This window comes from Dasypus novemcinctus, chromosome X, assembly GCF_030445035.2.
Source record: "Dasypus novemcinctus isolate mDasNov1 chromosome X, mDasNov1.1.hap2, whole genome shotgun sequence".
NCBI classification, from domain to species: domain Eukaryota; kingdom Metazoa; phylum Chordata; class Mammalia; order Cingulata; family Dasypodidae; genus Dasypus; species Dasypus novemcinctus.
Genome location: NC_080704.1, coordinates 170,809,875 through 170,830,957, shown reverse-complemented (window position 1 = coordinate 170,830,957; position 21,083 = coordinate 170,809,875).

The following is a 21,083-nucleotide window of genomic DNA, read 5'->3' as shown; positions in this document are numbered from 1 at the left end:
GGATAGGGTAAAACTGCTTGTGGGAGAAGTTGGAAATTTCTAGGGTTTAATAGATTAAGAGTTCTGGTTCTTCAAAATATCTACTGCTTCATTGAAGTATATGGGATTTCTTTGTTTTGGTAGATTAAAACCTAAACAGTTGGATTTTGTATTATAAAAAGAATAGTATGAAATGTATTACTATCATCCAACTAGAAAGGAGAATGCCGGGGAAGACTTTAGAAGTAATCCCATTAAAGTAAGCCACAGGACAAAGGAGCTCATTATCTCCTATTCTGTTCCATTTTCAAATAGAAGTCCTAGCTAATGCATTAAGTTACTAAAATAAATAGAAAGTTCAAGAATAAGAAAGGAATAAACAGTATGGTCCTTATACATAGAGGCTATAATTCTGTAAATATAAACAAATGGAAATATAAAAGTAATTATTAGCATTATCAAGGCATTTTAGCAAAGTTGCTAGAAAAAAAGAAATAAAAATAAATATTCTTTCTATGCAAAACAAAACCAATCATAAATGTAATATGATTAAACAAATATATTCTCAATAGCCACCAAAAAGCTAAGTGGGGACTGTGGGAAGATGGCATCAGACTAAGCAGGCAGGACAAAACTCTCACACAAAAATTGGAGAAAGAGCCAAAAGTTGTCTGAAGGACCAGCTTTGGGGATCAGAGGACCAAGGCAGTGCTACAAAACTATCAGGAGGGTGAGTGTCAGAGAGATGAAGAACCCAAAACAATAAACGTGTGTTAACAACTGCTCGTGGCAGCCAGGAAGGGCTCCCATCCCCCATGCCCAAGATATTAACCTGGGGTAAAACCCCTGGCACACTGAAGATGACTGAGAGGGAAACAGACATCTTACTCCCTATCAGCTTTTACAAGGGAAAAGGGTTGAGGTGTCAGGGAACTTTTCTTCAGGCTAGGCTCTGGCCAGACAAAAACAGAGCTTGAAACACTTCTGTAGAAAGGTGTGTTGGCTTGGGAATTGCATGGACAGAAAATGCTTTTGGTACTCTCTGTACCCTAACTCCTGGGAGAAAATCTGTGCCCAATAATGAGTCTTGGGCGCAATTTTGATAACTTATGCAGGGCAATTTTAAAGACTTAGAATGAGTTGAAACAAATATCAAAGAAGAACTGTGGGGAAAAAAACAATAGGCAAGAAAGAGAAATTAGCCATCAGAGTAAATTCACCAACATAGATCTCTAGACATCAGCAAAAAATTGCAAGCCATACTAGGAAACAGGAAGACATGGCATAGTCAAAGGAACATACCAAATATCTTGAAGAGATACAGGATTTAAGACAATCAATGAAAAGCACACAACTCTCCTGAATCAATTCAAAAAGTTGAAAGAAAATATGACTAAAAAAGTTAAAGTATATTAAGAAGAAATTGGATGAGCATAAAGAACAATTTGAAAGCTTGCAAAGAAAAGTAACCTGCATTATTGGAATAACAGACAGGATGGATATAATCAGAAATACATCAGTGGTACATAAGAGCAGATTAAAATTACTCAAAGACAGGATTAGTGATTTCAAAGATAGAACATCTGAACTGGAAAAGACAGGAGAAAAGGAAGAGAAAAGAATGGAAAAAATGAATGAGTCTCAGGAAACTGAATGACAATGTGAAATGCACAAACATTTGCAAGATTGATATCCCAGAAGAAGAGAATGGAAAAGGGGCAGAAAAAATATTTGAGGAAATAATGATCAAAAACTTCCCAACCCTTATGAAAGACATAAATATCAATATCACTATCCAAGGAGGACTATGCACCCCAAAGAGAATAAATCTGAATAAACCTACCCTGAGACACCTACTATTCAAAATGACAAATATTAGAGATAAAAAGAGGATTCCGAAAACAGCAAGAGAAAATCAAAGTTTCACACACAAGGAAACCTCATAAGATTAAGTGCAAACCTCACATCAGAAACCACAGAAGAGAGAAGAAAGTGGTATGATGTACTTTAAATCTTGAATGTGAAAAACTGCCAGTCAAGAATTCTTTATCAGGCAAAACCATCTTTCAATAATGAAGGTAAAAATAACCCCAGGACTTGGTATTGTCCTGGGTGGTACTGCAGGGACAGTTACTGGACATTGTTTGTCCTGCCATGGCCCACTGAGTGGACTGGGGGAAAGTGTAAACTATAATGTAAACCATTATCATATGGTGCAGCAGTGCTCAAAAAAATATATTCACCAAATGCTATGAATGTCCCAGGATGATGAAAGGGGTTGTTGATATCGGAGGAGTGGGGTGAGAGGTTTGGAGGGTTTATGGGGACCTCATACTTTTTGAATGTAACATTAAAAATAAATAAATAAAGACAAAAATAATGAAGGCAAGTTCAAAATCTTCACAGACAAAATCTGATAGAATATGTTACAAAAAGTCCAGAATTACAAGAAATACTAAAGGGTGTGCTTCAGCCTAAAAGGAAAAAAGAAGAGAGAGACTTGGTGAAGAATATAGAAATGAAGATTATCAGGAGGGGTAAATTAAAAGGTAAAAAGTTAGACAGTAGTACAATATAACAACAGAAAGCCAAAGACCAAATGGATGAATTAAGTAATGCTTTTATAGTACTAACATTGAATGTTAATGACTTGAACTCCCCAATCAAAAGGCATAGACTATTAGAATGGAGAAAAAATGTTAACAAACTATATATTGTCTACAAAAAATTCATCTCACATGTAAGGACACAAAAAGATTAAAAGCATAAGGTTGGGAAAAGATATTCCATGCAATTAGGAACCAAAAAGCTGGAGTAATTGTATTAGTATTGGACAAAACAGATTTTAAAAGCAAAACTGTTATAAAGGATGAAGAAGGTCATTATATATTAATAAAAGGGGTATTCACCAAGAAGAAATAACCATGCTAATTATTTATGCCCTTCACATGAGTGCCTCAACATACACAAGGCAGACACTGGCAAAAATGAAGGAAGAAATAGATGTCTCTACAATAATAGTTGGAGTCTTCAATACTCCAGTCTCAGTATTGGACAGAACATCTAGACAAACAATAAATATAGAAATAGAGAGCTTGAATAATATGATAAATGAATTAGACCTAATAGACATCTATAGAGAAATGCACCCCAACAAAACATATGTTTTTTTTTCAAGTGGTCACGGATCCTTCTCCAAGCCAGACCATATTTTAGGTCACAAGACAAGTTTCAATAAATTTAAAATGATTGAAATTCTACAGAACACTTTCTCAGAAAAAAGCTGGAAATTTAAAAAATGGACGGAAAGGGAAGTGGCTGTGGCTCAGTTAGTTTGGCTTCCGTTTACCATATGGGAGGCCCTGGGCTCACATCCCAGGGCCTCCTTGTGAAGGCAGGCTCACCCATATGCTGTGGAGAGCCGCCAGCCCACAGGAACCAGGGAGCTGACTCAGCAAGGTAACACAACAACAACAAAAATGGGAAACAAAAAAAAAAACACAGAAGAAGGTGCAGCAAATGGACACAGAGAGCAGACAGCAAGTAAAAAGCCACAAAGTGGGGGGGGGGGGGATAAAAATGGATGGAAAAATAAAAAATTCATGAATATATGGAGATTAAACAATACACTCTTAATTAATCAGTGGGTCAAATAAGGACTTGCAAGAGGATTCAGCAAATATGTTGAGAAGAATGAAAATGAGAATACAACATATCAAACCTATGTGACACTGCAAAGGAAGTGCTGAAAGGGAAATGTATAGTTCTCAATGCCTACATTAAAAAAGAAGAAAGAGCTAAAATTGAGATCTAACTGCACAGCTGGAGTAACTAGAAAACGAACAATAAACTAATCCCAAACCAAGCTGAAGGAAAGAAATAGTAAAGATCAGAGCAGAAATGAATGAAATTGAGAACAACAAAAACAATAGAAAGAATTTTTAAAAAACTAAAACTTGGCTCTTTGAGAAGATCAGCAAAATCTCCAAACAATAAGACAGACTGAAAAGGAAAAAAGAAAATGCACAAATAAAGGATACTATGAACAACTGTAGGTCACAAAACTAGACAAAGTAGAGGAAATGGACAAATTCCTAGAAACACACAAACCAACTACACTCACCCAATAATAAATAAAAGACCTCTACAAAGGAAGCACAAGTGAAGAGATTGAAACAGTAATCAAAAAGCTCCCAAAGATGAAAAGCCTGGGAACTTATGACTTCACACATATATTCTACCAGTCATTCGGAGATGATATAATTCCAATCTTGCTCAAGCTCTTCCAAAAAATTGAACATTAAAATAAGTAAACCAAGCTGTCTCAGAGAGCTAGAGACTGGATGATAGGCTTAAAGGAAGTTGGGGGGAGAGGAAGGTTGTGAGCTGACACCTACCTGGGTGAAATCTATGATAAGCTGGAGGTAAATATTTGTATACACCTTTGGGTGGGGCTTCGTGGGCTTGAGGGGAGCTAGGGATGGTAGGATGGGTCAGATGAACCAAGAATTTGGGGGGAAGGTAGGGGGAATATTTGAACATAGGAGATTGTCATGTATGTGGTTGAAACTACAATGTTAAGAAAATTATTTAGAAAATATAATAAAGAAGGGTACGTTTTTAAGATACTTAAGAGGGGGGCATATCTGACACAGGGCAGGCTTCTAGGGAGTGTGTGAGTGCTCATTTTGTCTTAGTGGGTTATATCATTGCGTGGAGATCCAGACAGTGAGTATGAAGATGTACCCACATCCTGGGGAGGACTGATGTTCTCAAACAGAGGGAATTGTGTCTCTTGAGAGAATTGGTGGCTTCCAGTGGTTTAGGGCAGTCGAGTATGTCAACTTCTCAACATTGTTGCAAGTTTCTTTGAATATGGTCCTTCAAGTAATGAAGATTAATTGTTACTGTGAGCCCGTAGGGGAAGGGGAGAGAGGTATTGAATAGATGGAATCAGGGTAACCGTGGGGCAATGGAAGTGTTCCACAAGATCATGCAATGATGGGTATAGGACATGTTAAATTACATCAAAACTGTATAAAAGTCTATAGGCTAAAATGTAAACCACAATATAAAACATAAGATAACTAAAAATTAAGAAAATTGTATAGTCTAAAATATAAACCGTAAGGTAAACCAAAATGGAACTGTGTTTGAAAACTGTTTCAATATCGTTTCATCAGCTGCGGCAAATATAATATGAATATGTAAAAAGGTCATTGCTGGGGAAGGGATAAAGTGTTCGGTCTTGGATATGTGGGAGTACCGTATATTGTATATGTGAATTACTGTGATCAAAAACTTTTGTGAAGACAAAATAAATAATTAGGAAAAAAAAGAAAGGATGTAGACACTAAGGAAGAAATGAAAGAAATTGAGTTGCCACTGTACATACAGGCAAAACCTGTTGTACTGATGACAGAGAAAATGTCAAAAACAAAGCTTTTTCATTTTTGGTACACCAATTTATTTTTACTTTATTTTAGTTTTTCTAAATTATTATGTTTTCTATATATAACCTTTAAATCCTTCACTATTCCATTTTACTATTAATGGAATTTGGCAATATATTAGTCTTCATTTTTGAAGAAGTTTTGGACCACAGAGAGGTTCAACTCCGGCAGGGGAGGAACACTGGTGTTGGGTGTTATTGATGGGGGACACATAGTAGGGAGGAGGTTCTCCAGGGCATGTATGTAAGGTACATAAAAATGTTTGGATATTTTCATAGTAGTTACAGTTAACAACTGAGGGAGTGCTGAGTTCCTAGCCAGGGGAGTTCTATCACATTCCCCAATGGAACAGCCACAATCCCCCAAGTGCAATGGCAAAGAACAAAAAAGAAGGATGGTCCAACAATGAGCCCTTGATATTGATGACTATGCTTATGAGCCTGTGTGCCTTAAATAAGAACTATATATAGACCTGCAGGGTGGCTAAGAGTTACCTCCTGAGAGCCTCCATATTTCTCAAAAGTGGCCACTCTTTGGCCAAACTCAGCATGTAAATGCATTACCTTCCCCCCAGCATGGGACATGACTTCCTGAGATGAGCCCCCTAGTGCCAAGGGATTAATATCAAGCACTAGCTCATGATGAAACTAGAAAAAGATCTTGAATAAAAGGTTAACTCAGACCAGCAGAATATCTCAGCCTACATGTAGGATTAGGTATTAGAAACTGCTTTTTGACCTTGAATAAAAGGGGCAAATGGAAAGGACAAATGAGTTTATATGGCTATGAGTCTCCAAAAATGATTTGGGAGGTCATCAAAGGGGTCCCACTTATGCACGCCTCAGCAGGATCCCAGAGACAGCCAAAGTAGATACAACCCCAGGTACTGAATCTCCTGAGGGCTACAGAGACCCACAGATTCTATGGTCATGGCAGATGTCTCTGGAATTCAGTGCCATGTCAGTTGACCCTACTTTGGAGTTTGTGTTCCTGAGTGGGATGAAGTTGGACTCAGATGTGACCTTTCTACACATGCCTCTTCTATTACTTTTACCAGACCTGTGGTTGGCACTGGGGTTGGTGTATACTCAAGAGACCTGTCACAAGCTTCAGCAGACTTGCAACTCCTACCCTCTGGTTCATTGGACTTACCCCCGCCAGCTAACAGGGAGGTGAAGAAGGTCAACCACCACACCAGGGAGCCGAGAGTACCTACAATTGCAAATAGGAGAACTGCATCCATCATCCATGTGGAACCTAAGCCCCATCTCCATATAGAGGTGGAGTGGACATAACCATCCCAAGGGTCCACAGGATGGAGTAATAGAGTATGAATTAGAGTGGACTTACTGATATTCTCTTATGGAACAATTGTGATTAATAATGGAAGAAATTGTAGCATTGATGTGGAGAAAGCGGCCACGGTAGTTGCTGAGGGTAGGGAGAGGGAAGAAGAGATGTGATTAGGGGGCATTTTTAGGACTTGTAGTTGTCCTGGGTGGTACTGCAGGACATTGTATGTCCTGCCATGGTCCACTGGGTGGACTGGGGGAGAATGTAAACTACAATGTAAACAATGATCCATGTGGTGCAGTAGTGCTCCAAAATATATTCACCAAATGCAATGAATGTGCCACGATGACGAAAGAGGTTGTTGATGTGGGAGGAGTGGAGTGAGTGGGGTGGGTGTATTTGGGGACCTCTTATAATTTTTTAATGTAACCATTAAAAATACAGAGAAAAATTATAAAAGAAAAAAATAAAGTGTATTTCTTAGCTACAGTGTTAAAAACAGCATGGTACTGGCATAATGACAGAGAGATTGACCAATGGAACTGAATTGAAAACTCAGAAATAGACTGTCACATCTGTAGTCAAGTTATTTTTGACATTTCAGTCAAGGCCTCCCAGTTTGGATAGAACAGTCTATTCCAAAAATGGTGGTGGGAGAACTGGATAACCATATCCAAAAGAAAGAAAGAGGAACCTTACCTCACATCTTATATACAAATTAACTGAAAATGGATCAAGGATTTAAGTATAAAACAACAACCATAAAACTCCTAGAAGAAAATATAGGAAAACATCATTAATACCTTGTTGTAGGTAATAGTTTCTTAACACACCCAAAGCACATACAAAAACAAAACAAAATAGATAAATGGGACCACCTCAAAATTCAACATTTCTGCCACTCCAAGTATTTTACCAAAGGGGTAGAAAGGCAGCTGACTCAATGTGAGAAAATATTTGGCATTTACATATCCAGTAAAGGTTTAATATCCATGATATATAAAAAAAAATCTTACCACTTAACAATAAAAAGACAAACTACCTAATTTAAAAATGGGCAAATGATTTGAAAAAACAATTATCCAAAGAAGAAATTCAAATGGCAAAAAAACACATGAAGAAATATTCAACATCACTATCAATTAGGGGAATACAAGTCCAAACTTTAATGAGATATCACTTAACACCTATTAGACTAGCTGTTATTAAAGACAGAAAATTAAGTGTTGGAGATGTGGAGAGATAGGAAGGCCTACGCAATGCTGGTAGGAATGTAGACTGGTGCAGGCACTCTGCAGGACTGTTTGGCAGTTCCTAAGGGAGTTGAATACAGGCTTAACATAGGACCTGGCAATGTTATTATTAGGAATATACTTAGAATAACTGAGAGCAGTGACATGACTAGACATCTGCACACTGATGTTCATTGTGGCATTTATTCACTATTTCCAAAAGTTGGAAACAACCCAGGAGTCCATCAATTGAGGATTCTATAAAGAAATTATGGTGTATACACACAATGGAATATTACACAGTGGTAAAAAGAAACGAAGTTGTGAAGTGTATGACAACATGGATGAACCATTATGTTGAGTGAAGCAATCCAGACACAAAAGGACATATAGTGTATGATTGCACTTTTATGAACTAAATATATTATATCAACTCATGGAATTAAAAATTAGAATAGAGTTCACCTAAAAATAGAATGAGGGTAGTGAATGGAAAGTTGATGGTTCATCTGTGCAGAATTTGTTAAAAGGTTGTATGTAAATATTTGGAAATGAATCGAAATGGTGGGAGGACATCAATATATTTGTGACTAGCAGAGCTATTATATGGGTATGGCAGTGGTTGAAAGGGAAAGTCTAAGGACATTATTAGAAGGAAAGCTAAAAAATATAACATGGGAGTGTATAGCATAGTGAAACTTCATTTAAAATGTGAATATGGGTGATATTGCATAAGTAAGACTTTTACAAAGTATAAACACAAATAAATTAGAGAGAAGGAAACAGGATAGCAGCTACATATGGCAAGGAAAGCATAGAGAGATAGAGAAGTGATGAGCTTTGTTTTTATTTGTTTTATTATTATTATTAATGGAATAATGAAAATGTTCTAAAATGATTGAAGTGATGAATGCACAACTACATGGTTATATCAAATACCATGACTGTGCACCTTGGATCATTTATGCTTTATTAAAATGTATCAATAAAATTGATTTTTTTAAAAACTAAGAAGATTTTTGAGATTTTATTACAAACATTAAAAAATTTCATTCTAAAACATGAAGCTATGATCAGACTAAAATTTTATATTTATACACCCCAATCCAAATTCTCAAATAGGTATTCTTGTGGAACTTGGCAAACTGATCTTTAAAGAACAAAGAGCCCCCCCCCAAAAAAACCCCAACACAAAAAAAAGACAAGATGGCAGGCTGACTTGCCCTATGAGCTCTTAAAGTGTTTTGTAAAACAATATTGTTTATGTCAATATGGTGTTCCATCAATCATAAACAAAATGACCAATGGAATAGAACTGAAAACCCAGAAAAAGATTGATGTATATATGGACATTTGATTTATGAAAAATTTGCCATTACAAAAGGGTTCTAATGCAATTAACTATACAGATGGAAAAATTTTAAATGGATCCTTTCATAATACTATATAAAAATAAATAACAGATAATTCTGACATCTAAAGATGAAAAACAGAATTTTAGAACAATAGAAAGCTATAGTTAAGGTAAGAATAGGTATAACATAGGGCATTATTAGGGCATTGGAATTGTTCTGCATGATATTGCAATGACAGTTACAAGCCATTATACATTTTGTTAAAACCTGTAAAATTCTATGGTGCAAATTGGAAACCATAATATCAACTTCAGACCATGGTTAGTAGCAATGCTTCAATATGTGTTCATTATTTGTAACAAATATACCACACTAATGAAAGATATTGTGAATGGGGGAAAGTGGTGGAGGTGGAGAGGTCAAGTACATGGAAATCCCTCTTTCTCTCTCTCTCTCTTTCTCTCTTTCTTTCTTTCTTCCTTCCTTCCTTCCTTCCTTCCTTCCTTCCTTCCTTCCTTCCTTCCTTCCTTCCTTCCTTCCTTCCTTCCTTCCTTCCTTCCTTTCTTTCTTTCTTTCTTTCTTTCTTTCTTTCTTTCTTTCTTTCTTTCTTTCTTTCTTTCTTTTCTTTCTTTCTTATGTTACATTAAAAATATATGAGGTCCCCATATACCCCCGACCTCCCTCACCCCACTTCTCCCATAACAAGAACTTCCATCATCATGGGACATTCATTGCACTTGGTGAACACATCTCTGAGCATTGCTGCACCACATGGTCATTGGTCCACATTATAGTTTACACTTTCCCCCAATCCACCCAGTGGGCCATGGGAGGACACACAATGTCCAATAACTGTCCCTGAAGTACCACCCAGGACAACTCCAAGTCCCAAAAACACCCCCACATCACATCTCTTCTTCCCATTCCCTACCCTCAGCAGCTAGCAAGGCCACTTTCTCCACATCAGGCTACATTTTCTTTGATTACTTATCAATAGTTCATGAATAGAATATCAGTAAGTCCACTCTAATCCATAGTCTATTCCTCCATCCTGTGGACCTGGAATGGTTATGTCCACTCCATATCTATATTGAGAGGGGGCTTAGGTTCCACATAGATGATGGATGCAATTCTGCTTGCAGTTGTAGGCACTCTTGGCTCCCTGGTGTGGTGGTTGACCTTCACCTCCCTGTTAGCTGGCTGTGGTAAGTCCAATAAAACAGAGGGTAGGATTTGCAAGTTTGTTGAGGCTCAGAGTCTGGCTTTCACATGGACAGTCCAGAGATTCAGGTCCCCTGAGTATACACTAAATCCCAGCGCCAACCACAGGTCTGGTAAAAGTAATAGGAGAGGCTTGTGAACAAAGATCACATCTGAGTCCAACTCCATCACACTCAGGAACACAAAATCCAAAGTAGGGCCAACTGACATGGTGCTGAACTCCATCTGCTATGGCTATAGAACCTGTAGGTCTCTGTAGCCCTCAGAAGAACCAACATCTGGGGTTGTATCTGCTTTAGCTGTCTCTGGGAGTCTGCTGAGGTGTGCATAAGGGCGACACCGCTGATGACCTCCCAACTCTTTTTTGGAGACTCATAGCCATATAAACTCATTTGTCCTTTCCATTACCCCCTTTTATTCAAGGTCAAAAGCATTTTTAACTCCTGATATTACATGTGGGCTGAGATATTCTACTGGTCTGAATTGATCCTTTTATTCAAGGTCATTTACTACTTACATCATCAGCTGGTACTTGGTAGTAATCCCTCGGCACCTGGGAGGCTCATCCCTGGGAGTCTTGTCCCATATTGGGGGAAAGGCAATGCATCTACATGCTGAGTTTGGCTTTGAGACTGGTCACATTTGAGAAACATGGAGGCTCTCAGGGGGTAACTCTTAGGCACCCTGCAGCTCTAGGCCTAGTTCTTATTTCAGGTGCACAGGCTCTCAAGCATAGTCACTAGTATAAAGGGTTCGTTGTTGGATCTTCCTTCTTTTTTGGTCTTTGCTGTTGCACTTGGAGGATTGTTGCTATTCCATTAGGGAATGTGATAGACCTCCCCTGGCTAGGAACTCAGCACTCCCTCAGTTGTCATTTTTAACCGAAACCACTATGAAAATATCCAAAAATTTTTATGTCCCGTGTATATATGTCCTGGATAACTCCCTCACAACCATGTGCCCCCTGTCAATAACATCCCACACCAGTATTCCTCCCCTGCCATTGTTGAACCTCTCTGTGATACAAAACTTCTTTGAAAATGAAGCCCAATATATTGCCAGGTTCCATTACTAGGAAAATGGAATATAGTGATGGGTTTAAAGGTTAGATATAGAATGTATACTAATTTAGAAAAATTAAAGTAAAAGTTAATCAGGATACTAAAAAATTTAAAAATTAAAAAGCTTTGTTTTTGATGTTTTGCCTTCCATCAATGCAATAAGTGTTGCCTTGTATGCACATTGGCAAGGCAACTTCTTCCATCTCTTCCTCAGTGTCTACGTCCTTTCTTTTTCCTTTTTTTTCTAATTATTGATCTTGTCTTCACAAAAGTTTTAGATCACAGTAATTAATATATACAATATACGGTACTCCCACATATCCAACCCCCTGTATTTTCAATTTAATTTTTATGTAATCTAAAACTTGTTTGAAAATAGAGAAAGTAAAAGAAAGCTACAGGAAAATATTTTATAGCTTCAGAGTAAATAAGCATCTATTAAACAACTTGAAAAGTGAAAATAATAAAAGAAATGGATAAAATTGATTTAATTTTTTAAAAAATGAACACTGCTGTTCAATGAATGAAACCATAATATTATTAAAAAAAATCACAACCTGGGAAAAGAAATGCAGGTAAATTATCATTGCTTTAATTTTGAGACTTTATAAGAAATAGACCAAATCAAAAACAAAAGACTAAGTCCCCAAATTGAGCAGTCACATTTCAAAAATCCAAGGAGCAAAATAAAAATATTAATGAGAGATCCTTTTCATCTTAAATGTTAATAGTGATGCAGGAATATAGGCAATCTTATTTACTCTTGTTGTGTTATCAATTGAAGAACCATAATCTATAGGGCAATGTGGCAATATTAAAATTAAGAAAACTCATATCCTTTGATTCAAATTCATCCAGGGATGAATCTGAAGTAAATACTCCTATATTCCTTATGATATGTGTATCAGAATATTCCTGATAGCATGTTTTCCGTAGCAAATCTCCTACATCTACTTTCTTAGTGATAGGCATTTGGACAATGAAAAGACTAAGTACGCATCAATCAAGAGTTGAATATATCAATGATAGTACAACTGTACAATGGACTACTATGAATAAAATAGTAGACTATTATGTGGTAAAATAATAAAATATATGTAATTTTACAAACATAGAGATGATTACATGATAAAATTAAGTGAAATCACAAAATAATATAAAATCATCACCATTTTTTGGCAAGCTATATCTGTTATATTTCCATGTGTGTTTGAAAGACTATAAAAGAACATACCAAAATATTAAGAACAGTTACTTATATGAAGTAGCATGGGAGAACTGGAGGATTGGAGAGGGTGGTACAACAGGGGACTAACTTTTTAATTGAGAAATTGATATATAATTTGAAATAGTTAAAAGGATCCTAATTTTTCATTTTGAAAAAAAATTAAACCTAAGAAATTATTAAAGAGTACAATGAACTTCTACATACACTTCATCTAGATTTCCAAGTTGTTAATATTTTCACAAGTTTTCCTCCTTCTCCCCTCATGTTCTCTCTTTCTCCCTCTTTCTCATACACTGAACACTTTGTATAAATTTCATACATCATCACATTTTACCCATAAATATTTCAGCCACCATCTCCTAACGACAAAGACATTCTCCTAAATAACAAAATCATCATCACATGCATTCCACTTAATGCTGATTTAATTATATTCTCTAATATTCAGACCAAATTTAAAGTTTTACAATTACCCAGAAAATATCCTTATAGATTTTTTGTTTGTTTCTGTTTCTTTTTTAAGATTCAGAATCTAATCAAGTTCATTGTGTTTTATTAGTAGCCATGTCACTTAAGTATCCTTTTATTTATGTCAGATCCTGTAGCATTTTAACATAGTTATGAATTCCAAAAGTAGATATTGGATTTTGTTTATAATCTGGTCTGAACCTGGGCATGATTAAGTTATAATTAGGGCTTTGATTGGGCCACATTCTTAGGGCTTTTTGTCCTCACCCCTTGGTGGGTGGAGACTCACAGATAAAAGGCATGGCAAACGACAGAGTTGAGGGTTTTATGATGTTGGAGTTTTGATGTTGGAGTCTGATGCTGAAATCTTAAGCTGGAGCCCCAGGAAGTCAACTCACAGAGGAGAGAGAAGCACAACCTGGGAAGAGAAGACCTGCACCAGGAGAATCACACAGAGGAATAGAGAGAGCTCCTTACACATGGCAGAAACCCAAGGGAGATGGACAGAACCCTTCACCTGATAGTCTACTGCTGATCTTGTCGAGAGAGGCAAAGTCTAGAGTGTGTCATAGTCTACAGCTGACCTTATTGAGAATACAGGAAGTGAGTCCAGAGGAACCCAGGAAGCCTGAACCCTCACAGATGTTGGCAGCCATCTTGGTCCAACACGTGAAAATAGACTTTGGTGAGGTAGGTAACTTATGCTTTATGGCCCTGGTATCTGTAAACTCCTGCCCCAAATAAATACCCTTTATAAAAGCCAACCAATTTCTGGTATTTTGCATCAGCACCCTTTTGGCTGACTAATACAGAGATCCCTTGCCTGTTTTTCCTATCATGACATTGATTTTTTTTTTAATTAAAGGAATTGTAGGTATATAGAAACATCATGCATAAAATGCTGGATTCCCATATACAACACTATTATTAAAACCTTGCATGAGTGGATTAGTGGTACAATGGTTATAATTAATGAAAGAACAATTTTACTGTTGTGTTATTAATATAGTTCATTGTTTACTGTGTTGTACAGTCCTATTTTTAATTTTTATTCCCGTAACATATTCACATAACATAAATTTTTCCATTTTAATAAAATTCAAATATGTAATTCAAGGCTGTTAATTATATTCACAGTGTTGTCTTACCATCACCACCATCCATCACTAAAACTTAACAAAATTGATATTTTTTTAAAGTTAAGACCAGTTGTTTTGTAGAATACTCCTATGTAGCTAATGTGTCTATTTCTCATAATCACATTCAAATTAAACACCTTTGGCAATTATACTATATGGTGATGTTGTGCACTTCTCATTGCATCATATTTGATGGCATATAATGGTAGCTGGTCCCATTATTGGCAATGCAAAGTTTGATCATTTGGTTTATGCAGTGTTGGTCCAAAAATTTCCATTATCAGTAATCTATGGGGTTATATTCTGTCATCCTTTTTATATCCTTTCTCCCAACAACATTCCACTTAATCAGCATTCATTATATGCTTTCCTGAATGAATTATAAATTTGGAATTATACATGGTCATTTTAAAATTTGGTCACTTTGTACTTATTTTTCATGTAGCAATTGGTCTTTATTTCCTCCACAAGAAAATCTTCCTTGCTCACATTTTGTATCCTTTGCATTAGATTTGCAACAAAAAATCTCTTTCATGAGTCTTTGATTATTTTTAGTGAGAAATGGTATTTAGAAACCAAGGTCTAGGTGTTAGGTATGCTCCTTGTTATTGGGGAGGTCAAAGTTTCTTATCCTTCCCAGTGCTGAGAAACACACATGCCCACACATACTCACACAAACCCATATACGTATTTAATTTATAAATTCATGCTAACTCCAGTTCAAATACAATACCTAAAGTTATCCATCTACATAGTATATATTTCTCCTTTCTCAAAGTGAAAACCCTGGCTGTCAATAATATCAATATATTTACTCATATGCTTTAACGTGAAATGCAAGTGGCTATTTTCCAAATGAGTAAGCCAATACCACTATGAATCATAAATCTACCAAGTAAATTTTAAGGTGTGTTTGCAATTTTTTTAAGTGCACAAACTAAATGGTTTTAGTATATTCACAGAAGTGTGCAACTATTACTACAATCTAGTTTGAGCATTTTGATCACCTCAGAAAAGAAGCCTCATACCCATTAGCAATCACACCCCATTTCCCGGTTCCCACACTCATCCCTAGAAAAGACTAATCTACTTTCTTTCTTTATGAATTTGCTAATGCTTGATATTTCTTGTAAATAAAATCCTATAAAATGTGGACTTTTGTGTCTGACTTTTTTCACCTTATCAGTACCTCATTCCTTATTATGGCTGAAAAACAATTTTATGGCTGTACCACATTTCGTTATCCATTTTTGGATTGAAGCTGTATGTACCCCCAGAAAATTTCATTTTTAAAGATAATCCATTCCTGTGGGTATGGACCCATTTTAAGCAGGAAATTTTGGTGAGTAGGATATTAATTTAAGATGTGACACACCTCATTTAGGGTGGGTCTTAATCATCTTATTGGAATCCTTCATAAGAGAATGAAATTCAGACAAAGAGAGAGCAGTCCACAGAAGCAAGAAGCTGAAAGCAAGGAAACATGGAAGAGAAGGGTGAGACCAGCAGACACTACCATATACCTTGCCATGTGGCAGAGGAGTGCAGAATTGCCAGCAGCTGGTCTTCAGAAAGAAAGCATCACCTTGATAATACTTTGATTTGGACGTTTTTCTCAGCCTCAAAACTGCAAGCTTGTAAACTAATAAATTCCCATTGTTAAAAGCCAACTCATCTTATGGTTTCTGCTTTTAGCAGCTTTAACAAGCTAGAACCCCATCCATAAGGTAATATCTAGCTATGTGATTTCTCCTTTTGAATATCATGAGCAATGCTGCTATAAACATTCATGTGCAAGTTTTTGTGTGAATGTCTTCCACTTCTCTAGGATATATACCTAAAAGTGGAACTTCTGGTCATACAGTAACTCTATGTTGAAACTATTGAAGAACTCAAACTGTTTAGCATATTGGCTGTGGCATTTTGAATTGCTTATGCAAAGTATGAGAGTTCCAATTTCTCTACATTCTTGCCAACAGTTCTTATTTTCTGTCTTTGTGATTGTAGCCATCTGATTAGCTATGAAGTGTTATCTCATTGTGATTTCTTTTATTTGCATCCTCCTAATGACTAATAATTTTGAGCATCTTTTCATGTGTTTTTTGCCCATTTATGTATCTTTTATGGGGAATTATCTGTTCAAATTATTTGCCCTTGTTTTAATTATTAATCTTTAATTTATTGAATTGAGAGTTCTGTATACATTCTGGATTCAAGTTTTTTATCAGATATATGATTTTCAAATATTTCTCACAATATATAGGTTGTCTTTTCACTCTTTATGGTGCCATTGGAAGCACAAAAATTTATTTTGATGAAGACCAATTTACCTATTTTTTAACAAATCAATTTTATTATCAATAATAAAATTTTTATTATTTAAAAAGCATAAATTAAAAAGCATATTTAAAAAGCATAAATCCACCCAAAGTGTTCAATTAGTGTAATCACATATTTGTGCATTCATCACTTCAATCATTCTTAAAGAACTATCATTATTCTGATAATAATAATAAAAAAACACAACTCACCTCTCTTTGCTTCTCCTGTCATACATAGCTGCCATTCTTTTTACTTCTCTCTCTTATATTTGTATTTATATTTCATTTATATTGCATTTATATTTTGTCAAAACAGTCTTATATATGCAATATCTGCCATATTTGTGTTTTATATGAGATTTTACTATCTTACACAGGCTATGTTACACTTTTCAGCTTTCCTTCTAGTAATATACGTAACCTTAGAATTTCCCTTTCAACCAATGTTATACCCATACAATAGCACTGCTAGTTACAAACAATACGATGTGCTTTCACCATTTCTATTCATTTCCAAAGATTTACAATCTTTTTAAACAATTCTGCACAGAGTAATCCTCATCTTTCCATTCTCTATCTTCCTTCTCTTTTGTGGTGATCTATAGTGTAATTATTAACTCCATGAGTTTACACAATATATTTAGTTCTTAATAGTGCAATCATACAGTATTCTTTTGTATCTGTCTTGCTTCACACAACATAATGTCCTCCAGGTTCATCTTTCTTGTCATTTGCTTCACGACTTCATTTCTTCTTACTGCTGCATGATGTTCCATCATGTATATTCACCAGAATTTGTTCATTCATCAGTTGTTGGATACCTGGGTTGTTTCCAAATTTTTGCAATCATGAATAATACCACTAATTTTGAGTGTTGGTGCTTATGATTTTGTTGTGAGATTTAAGAAGCCCTTGGAAATTCTCTTTTAAATTTACTTTTATTAGAGAAGTTGTAAGCTTACAAAACAACCATGCAAAATGTGAAGAATTCCCATACATCACCCCTCCACCAACACCTTATTTGTTATGGAATACTTGTTACAGATTATGAAAAACATGATCAAACTGTTGCCACTAAATGTGGTCCATAGTGTATATTTGGTATATTTTCCATACACCCCCTATTATTAACACTATGTATTAGTATAGAACAGTTTTTATAATGAGAGATCACTCTCATATTTTCACTTTTAACCATAGCCCCTCTTCTACCACATGGTTCACTGTGTTATACAGTCCCATAATGCATTATTCTGCCAAAGGGGTGCTGAAGCAAAATAGCAGAAATTGGTTAGTTTTCATAAAGGGTATTTATTTGCGATAGGTGCTTACAGATACCAGGCCATAAAGCATAAGGTACTTCCCTCACCAAAGTCTATTGCCACATGTTGGAGCAAGATGGCTGCTGATGTCTGCAAGGGATCAGCCTTCCTCTTCCTCCTAAGGCTCCATGGTCCCAGCTCCTTCTGTTCTTAGATTAGAGGGCTCATCTCTCTCCTCAGGGCTCACTTATTCTCCTGGCTCAGCTGCTCTGCTTTCTCCACAAGGCCAGCTCTAAACTATCAGGTGAATGGCTTGTCTCTTTTACTGGGGCCTCTGCCATTTTTAATGAGCCTTTCTCTTTCCTCATATATCTGTTCTCTGTTTTCTTCTTCTCTGTGTATTTACTCCTCAGGGCTCCAGCATCAAAACTCCAACTCTCTTATCTGCTGTGTACTTTTCTCTGTGAGCCCCCATCCACCAAGGAACAGACCAGTCTATAAACATAATCCAATATCTACTTTTGGAATCCATAAATAATGCCAAACTGTTACAACCCATATTATTGACTCTTAGCATTGATATAGTACTTTCTTTGACACTGATGCAAGAATACAACAATATTCCTGTTAACTAGAGTCCATAAATTACATTACTTTTATTTTTCCCATGATCATTATAATTCTTACCACCTTGTAATAGTGATGTACATTTGTTCCAGCTCACAGAAGGACAATCTTGTATTTGTACTATTACCAACACTCATCATCATCCTCTGGGTTCACTATGTTATTCAGTCCCTAGATTATTCTCTAACTTTATTTAAATAGACATTTATATCCCTAGATTACCCCTTTCAGCCACAATTCCACTTATAACCCAGCTATATTAGTTTTACTCACTTTAATGTATTACCATCAACTATATTTCCACACTTTTACAGTCAAGCTAATTAAAAATTCTACATAAAGTAAGCATCATTACCCTTTTCAGCCTTTATCCTATCTCCTAGTTATCTATACTCTAGGTTTTAACACTATGTGTTTATTCTTGGCATTTAGTTCATATTAGTGAGACCATACAGTATTTGCATTTTGTGTCTGGCTTATTTCACTCAGCATAATGTCTTCAAGGTCATCCATGTTATCATGCCTCCCAAATTTATTTCTTCTTACACCATCATAGTATTCCATCATATGTCTATACCACATTTTGTTTATGCATTTATCAGTTGAAGGACACATAGATTGTTTCCATTATTTGGCAATTGTGAATAATGACACAGATAAACTTTGAATGCTTGGTAGAATTCACGATGAAGCCATTTGGTCATGGACTTTCCATTTTGGGGAGTTTTTTGAAGACTATTTCAATCTCTTTGCTTGTGAATAGTTTGGTGAGGTCTTCCACATCTTCTAGGGTCAGTGTATGTTGTTTGTATATTCCTAGGAACTTATCCATTACATCTGCGTTGTCTATTTTGTAGGCATACAGTTGTATATAGTAACCTCTTATGATCTTTTTTTTAACAAATCAATATTATTGATACATATTAATAAAGCATAAATCCATCCAATGTGTACAATCAATGGTGTCTGGTGTAAGCACATATTTGTGTGCTCATCATATCAGTCATTCTTAGAGCACTTTCATTATTCCAATAATAATAATAATAAACAAAACTATGTCCTCTTAATCTCTCTATGCTTCTCCTGCTGGACATAGCTCTATTCTTTTACTTCTCTCTCATATATTTGTACTTATATTTTGTAAAAACAGTATCATATATACAATTCACACATATTTCTGTTTTACCTGAGGATTTACTATCTTATACAACCTCACGTTAGAGTTTTTAACTTTCCTTCTAGTAATATACATAACTGTAGACTTTCCCTTTCAACCACTGTCATACCCATATAATATCTCTGTTAGTTACAAGCACCATAAAATGCTTTCACCATTTGCATTAATTTCAAAGATTTACAAACAACCTTTTTACCAATTGCATAGATTAACCCTCATCTTTCCATTCTCTACCCTCCTTCTATTTTCTGGTGAACTGCAGTCTAATTATTAGCTCCATGAGTTTACAAAACATATTTAGTTTTTAACAGTACAATTATACAGTCTTTGTCTTTTGGTGTCTGGCTTACATCATTTAACATAATGTCTTCCAGGTTCATACATGTTGTCATATGCTTCACAACTTCATTTCTTCTTACAATTGCATAATATTCCATCGTGTTTATACACCACAATTTGTTCATGCATTCTTCAGTTGATTGACACCTGGGGTGTTTCCAACTTTTGGCAATCGTGAATATTGCCACTATGAGCTTTGGTTTGCAGATGTCTGTCTGTGTCTCTGCTCTCAGTTATTCTGGGTACATACCTAGTAATGGTATTACTGGGCCATATAGCAAGTCTATAGTCAACTTCCTTAGGAACTGCCAAACAGTCCTCCAGAGTGGCTTTACTGCTCTCCGTTCACACCAACAGTGATTAACCATTCTTATTTCTACACAGTTTTGATTAGAATTTCCCTAATACAGCAGTAATGTTGAAACTTTTCTTAGGTGTTTCTTCACTGTTTGTATTTCTTTGGACAATTTTCTTTTCAAGTATTTTGCCAGTTTTTTAAATTCTAATAGTTTGTCTTTTTATTGTTGAGTTGTATGATCTCTTTATATAGCATGGATATCAAACCATTATCAGATATGTGATTCCGAAATAATTGCTCCCATTCAGTCAGCTGCTCTTTCACTCTCTTAACAAAGTCCTTTCAGGTGTGTATTAGCTAGGGTTCTCTAGGGAAACAGAATCAACAAGAGATATCTGTTAATAGTAAGAGATATTTATCAATCTCTCACGTGACTGTGGGGATGCACGAGTCCAGGTTCCACAGGCAGGCTCCAACCAGGTGCTCCAATGAAAGTCCAGTGAAGGTCCTTGATGAATTCTGGGGGATGTTGGCTGTCCAAAGACAAGCTGGGAAATTCTCACTCAATGCTGGAATCACTTCCCCTTTTAAAACATTCAACTGGTTGGATAAAGTGTCACTCATTGCTGA